Below are 8751 nucleotides of genomic sequence, written 5' to 3' on the forward strand. Positions count from 1 at the left end.
TAGATCAAGATTTGTCTACTGATTTAGTCACTTACTCTAGGGCTCCTGGACTGATTGCATAGGCAACTCCGGGGATGCCATTTATAGTCAGTCTATCCCAAGTTGAGCTATCGTAGCACATTATGTCCCTGGTAATTGTAGTCAATCTCACAGACACATGACCCAATCAGATTCTTTCCTTATACCACTATACATTGTTGAGCAAGAAAGATAATTTTCTTTCTCTTAGGTTGCTTAAGCTGGGAGATGTTCTTTATCATTGTGCAATAGAAGCTTTCCACTGATTTCCGGTATATCTCCAACTGATGCTTTCCATTCTTTCTTTAGAACAAACTGAATGATGTCCACAGCACTTTGAATACTCACATACTGTTTCTAGGATACTCTCTTGTTTTCTCATTTCTATCCCTACAGTTTGAGTTGTGTACTTACCAAGAATCAACTACATTTGTTCCCAAATCTGTTTGTGACATCCATTCTTCACTATAATTATGGAACTTAATATATATTGTGGACATCAACAATATATTGAGTGGATAAGGAGAATTGTGCCAATGAAAAAGCGAAATACTTTGGGAAGACTTAATAAAAACAAAACTACATAAAGTTGAAATCAATTTAGGTTGGGGCAAGAAAACTTTAAAAGATTGAAAGAATTATAAAAATTTAGATTTAAAAACATCTTTAATTTCTCCCTTTACTATAAAGAAACCCAAATGAAAAATGATAACTAATATACCATGGAGTGGTTTATGCAAGAAAGACAACTCAGAATTCTAATCAGAAAGAACTTGGCCCATCATCAAACAATTGATGAATAAATATACGTTAAAATATTTTAGGTTAAAATAGAATGTTGATTTTATGCTTTAATCAACTTCTTAATTTACCTACCAACTCCTAGTCCTGCCTCCATGGGATGAAAATAATTTTACAGCAGATTTTGGTAACTGTGTGTTTTAAATTCACTAGGATGCAAAATATAGACAGTGGAAGGTCCTATTAAATAAATGGATGCAAGAGCAGGCATCACATGGGGAAGGGAGGCTTTGGTCAAAGTCTGATCAGGCATCCAGGAAGAAGCATTCCTTGATGACCCTATAGATCTAAATGGAAAAAAAAAAAATCACAGGCCTTTAACTAAAGTAGGTAGATAAGTGTTTCTGGGCTCAGTATGTAGATATGGAATGTGATGAGACAAGTGGATCGGTCTATAGTCAGAATTCATAAGTTAGGCAAGCAAAGAGCAGGAAGGAGTGAGGTGAGCTCTGACCCTAGGGGAGAGGCTTTTTGCTGTCTGCTCCACTTTATACTGCTAATAGGGCTTGGTAACCCTGGGTCTCAAGCTGCTAACCAGACCCAGAAAGATGTAAAAGAGTCTCAAGGTGAATCTTGACCCAATTTGAGGAAGAGCTAGAGATGCTGAGATTAACACTCTATAAAAGATATTGACATTAATTTTTAGTGTGTGGGCTAGTCTTGTTGAACAAAATTATTTGAAGTAGGAAAGCAAAATGTTCTCTATTTTGGAAAAACTATTTCAGGCATTATTCATGCTGAGATATTTCTGTATTTAAAGACACGTTCGTGTATACTCAATGCCAGCAGGCCTAGGAAAGAATTTTAATTCCTCTTCAAGTGCCATATTAAAAAGCAAATTTCACACACCCACCTTGTATTAATCATTGTCTCTAAAGATAAATGAAACATAGTTGCAGTGTTTAAAGTCCTCTTCTCTTTTACTGAAAAGTCAAAGGCCCATTTTATGTTTTGAGAATTATAGATTCATTACTGATACAACATAAATCTACCTTGAAATTTTTGCTACACTCAAGATTAACTCTCCAGAGTTTTATGAGGTGTTCTTAGACAATTTGACTACTCGTTAGGTATAATTATACTTAGCAATTTACTATTAACTTTTCTAAAGACATCCACTTGCTGTGCATCAGAATTAAATAGCAACTGAGGGATCTGAATTTCTTTCATTTCAACAAGCAATTTAGCAATCATATATGTTCCATTTGCTTGGACAGATACTAACCTGGTGAGCCTTCTACATTATTAACACCTATCCAGATACCAGTACCCTAATATTTGTTTAAGAATGTGAAATCAATTTCTTTATCTGCAGAAGAAAATGATTTAATAAATATATAGAAGGATCTGGGTGTATAACTAAGTCCCCCCAATGTTCATGTTTCTCCAGCTATTTGAAAATAGAGGGTTTCTATGAAGCCTCTCAAAAGCCAAAATGACATAAAGAAGCAAGTATCATTAATTTATACAGGAAAAAAAAACAACACTTTTTTTAATATACAGAAAAATTTTGAGCATTCCCGGACTCCAAATCCAACACACACATCTTTATTTTATTCACCAGTTTCAAAACATTTAATTATTTCTAGTTTTACACAAAGCGTAACACCCTTATGAGCTCTCTTAGGTTTTTCTGATATCGTAAGACACATCTCGCTAAAAGATGCACAAAATAAATCGAGATAAAGCACAGATGCTCGCTGACACAGTTCAAAGCTTCAGCGGCTTGCTGCTGAGAGGCTGAGTGTTGTTCCCGGGGAAGGCGCTTGGTGGCGCCACTCTCACTGCTCGGGGGTATGTGCTGCCTCCATAATCGCTTACTGTAAAACTAATGCTGGAAGCTATTTTTGCTTTTTGCCTTTTTTCCTAAAAGCTAAAATCCTCTTTGGCTTTCTTTCAGTTAGTAAAAGCAGGTACTAATGTAAATCTTTTGTAAAAACACAGTTAAGTGAACTTTCAAAAAGCAAGGGATACCTGTATTTGGATTCATATCTCAGTGGAAATCTGACCACATAGTTTCAAGAACAATTGGAAAGTTCAATCCAAAACAGCTTCATAATGATCTTCGAACTGTAATTGAATGTTTTTGGGGCAGTTAAGTTGTAATCTTTTATTCATTCATTGGTGTTCTTACTTCAACATGAAATGTATATGAAGGTTTTATGTGGAAGATGTAATAAAGATAAGATTAGACATGCTTGTATGGACACTTAGAAGAAGAGCTCAATAGCATGATAAAAACCAAGTAGCAAAAGGCAGTCAATTTCTAATTGCTAGTCAAGTAGTGTTGGACAATGAATGCTGTGAATTAAAAGGAGGAAGAAATCCTCATAATTTAATGTGCCAGGTGACATTCAGGACAAGCTGGACTTGAATAGGGTCCTGAAGAATATACTGAAGTTACATAAGAAATTCCTGCTATAGTTTAGGAATAACGTAACAGGAACCTGGATTTGTGCATTGGTCGCAGTGACTGGTTTAAGAAAGTGGAAATATGTTTCAAATGTATCTATTCAAAGCGAGTCCCAACACTTTTGTGTGATGTTTAGAAGACAATAGGCCTTAGTTGAGATATAGTTCTGAACAATGAGATATAAGTTGAAGTTCTGGAGTACAACTTCTAGGAAAAACTCCTTTAAAGATCAGAATCAATAAATATGTGCCATTTTTGCCTGTTTGGCTTTTTTCTTAATTCCTAAAAAAGTGGAAGTGCTGACTAAAGCCACAAAAAACAACAACAAAAAAGGCCAAGAGGCTTACTGAGAACTTGGCCTTGATGATTTTGAGCCACCCAGCAAACATCAACAAATATCTTCTCATCTCTTATTTGTTACATGAGAAAAACAAATGCCTATTTTGTTAAAGCCACAGTAATTTGGGTTTTGGTTATCTGCAGCCAATTTCACCTCTGCTAACTTCTCTCCTTACTTTTTTAATATTCCCCCCACTCACCACCCCCATGCCCCATCACACTCCCTTATCCTGCCTTCATACTTTCTGGCCCAGCAATTGCTAACTACTTTCACTTCCTTCAATAAGCAATGCCTTCTCACCCACAGGCCTCTTACATGCTCTTCCTTCTATTTCCTCTCTCTCCCTTAAACTTTCCTCTACTTAATTCCTATCCCACTTTTATTTTTTTCAATAGATGGCGCATCTTCCTTGGAGATGTCACTTTCCTGTCCCTTCCCACCACCCCCATCTTTGGCACCACTACCACTACCTTACTTCCTATCTGAATTCAAAGTCTTCCTATGTGTTACAAAACACATCTTACTTTTCATAAGAAAAATAACACATCATAGGGGCTCTTTTAGGAATGCCATGCATTTCAATACACTTATCGTATGGTAAAAGCACAGTGAGGTAGCAAGCTGTAAACATCCAGGTCAGCTGTCTAGCTTTGGTCTTTCCCAGAAAATCTCACTGCCCAACAGTCTGTCAGAGTAAAAAACAAAAATATGGAACAATTTAGTTCTTATCCTTGACCACATTGATCCAAGTCAATTCAAAACATAGGTAGTCTTGCTGTATGGTCAATTAATCTACGACAAAGGATGTAAGACAGTCTCTTCAATAATGGTGGTGGGAAAACTGGAAAGATACATGCAAAAAAAAAAAAATGAAACTAGCCCGCTTTCTTAAACCATATACAAGAATAATAAATTCAAAGTGTATTAAAGACTTGAATAGAAGACCTGAAACCATAAAAATCCTAGAAGAAAACATAAGCAGGAAACTCTTTGACATTGCTCTTAGTAATATTTTTTAAAAATATATCTCCTCTGGCAAGGGAAACAAAAGAAAAAATAAACAAATATAGCTACATCAAACTAAAAAGGTTTTGCAAAGCAAAGGAAATCATTAAGAAAACAAAAAGACAACATCCAAAATTTATAAGGAATTCATACAATGTAACACCAAAACCCAAATAAACAACAACAAAAACAAAAACAAGCAATCTAATCAAAAAATGGGCAAAGGACTTGAATAGACATTTCTCCAAAGAGGAAATACAGATGGTCAACAGACACATGAAAAGATGCTCAATGTCACTAACCTTCAAAAATTGCAAATTAAAACCACAACAAGATATCATCTTACACTTGTCAGAATGGCTGTCATTAATAAATCCACAAACAATAAATACTGGCAAAGAAGTGGAGAAAAGGGAACCCCACGCACTGTTGGTGGGTGCAGCCACTATGGAGGTTCCTTAAAAAATTAAAAATAGAATTACCTTATGACTCAGCAATCCCACTTATGGATAATTATCCAAAGAAATCCAAAACACTAATTCCAAAATATATATGCACTCTTATGTTCATTGCAGCATTATTTATAATAGCCAAGATATGGAAGAAACCTAAATGTTCATTGGTAGACAACTGGATAAATACATGATACATATATGTAATGGAATATTACTCAGTCATCAAAAAAAAATGAAATCCTACTATTTGTGACAACATGGATGGACCTTGAGGGTATTATGCTAAGTGACGTATGTCAGACAAAGAAAGACAAATACCACATGATTTCACTTATTTGTGAATCTAAAAAGCAAAATAAACAAGCAAACAAAACAGAAACAGACTCATAAATACATAGAACAAAATCATGGTTGCCAGATTGGAGGGGAGGTTGGAGAGCTGGGTGAAAAAGGTGATTGTACAGGTTGGCAGTTACAAAATAGTCATGGGATGTAAATACAGCGTAGAGAATATAGTCAATAACATTCTAATAACTATGTATAGTGGCTAGGTGGATACTAGATTTATCGGGGAGAATCAGTAAGTTATATAAATATCTAATCACTATTCTGTATACCTGAAAGTAATATAATATCGTATGTCAACTATAATTGAAAAATTAATGAATATATACATTTATATTCCCCACTCCTTATATAAAAGATAATGTATTACATATTTTTTAAAAAGCATAGGCAGGCTTGGCCAATCCTTTTTTTCTGATAATTTATAAAATACGTAGGTCACTTTATCACACTGTAATGTAAGATATCCAGCAGAGTCTGGCCTCAGTTTTATCCTGGTTCCAACCTTTACAGCAGTTTTTTTTTTATTATTATTTAAAAAATAGTCATTGTGGGTGGATAATTTTCTCCATCTTATAGTCTTTCCTTTTTCCTTCCTTCTATTCAAGGAGGTGGTCAGCCCTGTTCTCATAGTCTCTGGGTAGGTTTGTAGCAGAGCTGGAACAGAAGTAGCTTCAAGCAGGCTTTGTCGTTCAAAGCCCGCATCTTAAGGAAGAGCTTCTCTCCTCTCCCCAGACTAGAAGAGGATCTCTTGGCCTGTTTGTGAAGAAGAAGGGGAGAAAGTGTGAGAGAGCCAAGTGAAAGGGAGAGATGCAGGCGGAGGTGAATGCTGAAAGAGTAAGAGCCATGAGCAGAGGCACCCGTGCTGCTCTTTCCAGAAGCTCTGAGGAGAAATGGCTGCATGGTTCTGCTGGGACGAGACACGGGCTTCTGAGCAGACTTCCTCACGCCCCCAGTGTGTGACGGAAACAGTAGAGAAACACCAGGCTGCAGGTGAAAGATACACAGGTAAAAACTACGAACATCACAGTAGCAACATCACAGTAGCAACGAAAAATTATTCCCCTGCTTCTCCCGCCTCCTCTTCCCAAGGTTTTAGAAATTCATAGTGTCCAAGAACTCTGACGCCTGCCTTGACAGGATGTGGGAGAAGCCCAGGAAAGACAAAGGTTGTCAAGACTATTGTACACACATGCATTGGTTGTGCCTATACAAAAATTCCTGGGCAAGGGGGCAGGCTCTGTGCCCCAGGCCTTGCTCCAAGAGATGTTCTGTGATTTGTCCACCCAGAGTGTATTTTGTGATTCTACTACTTGAAGAAAGTACTTTGGGGGAAATTAGGTGTTAGTGGAGCCTTGAAAGTTAACTACCTTACCAACCTAGAGTTGGAAATTAATATGAGTTTTAGACAAGTTTGGTTCTTTCATGTCTGCACTGGGAAGGAGATCCATATTCACCATATAATGTTTGCCAGACCTACCTGACGAATTGCTAAGAAAATTAAATGAGATAATATATGTGAAGGAAGTGTTTGAAAACTAGTGAAATGCACACAAGTTTAAGGCATTATTACCAACAGCTTTGAGCTTCTGGGCCAGAACACACCCTTTTGTGTACAATTCATGTAATCAACAGAAAACATTAAGTTTCTCATGAACTTTCTTTGAAAGTGAGAAAGGCTATGCCTACAAAATTGTGTGTGACCTTATTTATGCCATTGCATTTGGCTTGTAGAATTGTCATTCCAGGTCTTTAGATCACTTTTTGTTTAACAAAGACAGTACACGTTCTCTGTACTATTAAACATTGATTATTGTGACATTAAAATTAAAAATAAAAAGTACAATGACGCTCAATTAAATAGTTCTCAAAGGACTCTGGAAAGCAAAAACTTTCACAATGCCCAAATAATTTCCTCTGTTGAAAGACAAGACCAGGTTTAAAAATAGATATATTGTATACGTGTAAAGCTAAATAGTTTTCCCCTACATTGTCACAATAAGAGCTGAACCCAGGGACTTGATTTTGAAACTGAGTCCAATAAAACTTTTATTTTGGCTTCATAAAGTCCTTTCTCTCTTTCCTGTTCCTGCCTCATTTTATTTTTTAGACTATAACTAAAATTACTTAATAGAAAAATGTTTTGAGACATGTGAATTCATTTAGAAAGTAGTTTCGTTGTAAAATATCTTTTTGGCATTAATTTCAATGAGTTCATTCTCCCCTTATTCTTTTATTTAAAGATGATGGAAACTGGTAGGAGGAAAATCTTAAGAGGGACTGGTTGAAGCCCACAGGACAGCCTGTGACAGGAAGTCCCAACGGAACAACCCACAGTTACAGGAAGTGAGGAGTCTTTCTTCCCAGAGTCTTCTGCAGCTGTGTGGATTGAGGAGGCCACATTCCTGGAGCGACCTTCACTTAATTACTCTGACTAACAAAGCCCCAATCTTTGTCTTCAAATTTGTAAGAGTATTTTCTGATTTTAAAAGAAGTTTCACTCCTCATTTCTTCAAGGCCAGCCACTGCTCCGGGTCCCACCCCCTGAAGCGCCTTGGAGCCTCCTTTTCTTAAGGCTGGGACTGAGCCCAGGCATGGGATGGAAGAGGTTGCTAAAACCAAACAGCCTTACACGAAACAATATCAAACTGAAAGTTTGTTAATTTTTACACATTCTTACTAGTCTCCCTTTTCTCTTAGTAAAAGTGTAATATCTCAGGGGATTCCAACCAGATTCAATAAAAATTTGTATTAATAATTTTTTAGAATGTTAACTGGTTGGAAGAAACAAGTTATTGGCCCAGCGTCTGGAGTTATATGTATTAGTTATTTTATAACATCGCTTTTCTAATACCTTGGGCAGAATGTCCCAGCGAGATGTTTGCTTTTGACCTTCAGAGAAGAAATGTGATTTTAAACCTTTCAATAGGAGAAATACCTTGAAGTAAAAAGAAATACGTTGAGAAAGTAGAATTTTTTCAGCACTGGGAATGAGATGCTCTTAAGCCTCTCACCTTTGTTTCCGACATTATGGTGTTCAACTACCAAAAAAATGAGGCCTTTGGAGAAGCCATAAAAACTCATCACTTAAAGGCACATTAATTCTTCTAGGTCACTGGATGTCATTAAGTAAATTACTGGCCCCAAACATTTTAAGGTGCCTTTGGGGCCTGAAAGAATATGTGCTTATCTCAAAGAAGGACTAGATTACTGATGGTCGACCTGTCTGCCCTTCTTCCCAGGAAAATCAAGACTAATCCACTTTAAACTCATGTTTAATTCCAGGTTTGTGTATATTGATGTCAAGAACAAGCTTTTGCTGAATTTCTACCGTGTGCTTTGTGTAAGGTCTTGATACAACTGGTTCTTCACTC

The sequence above is a fragment of the Rousettus aegyptiacus genome, unplaced genomic scaffold (genome assembly GCF_014176215.1).
Source record: "Rousettus aegyptiacus isolate mRouAeg1 unplaced genomic scaffold, mRouAeg1.p scaffold_m13_p_2, whole genome shotgun sequence".
NCBI classification, from domain to species: Eukaryota; Metazoa; Chordata; class Mammalia; order Chiroptera; family Pteropodidae; genus Rousettus; species Rousettus aegyptiacus.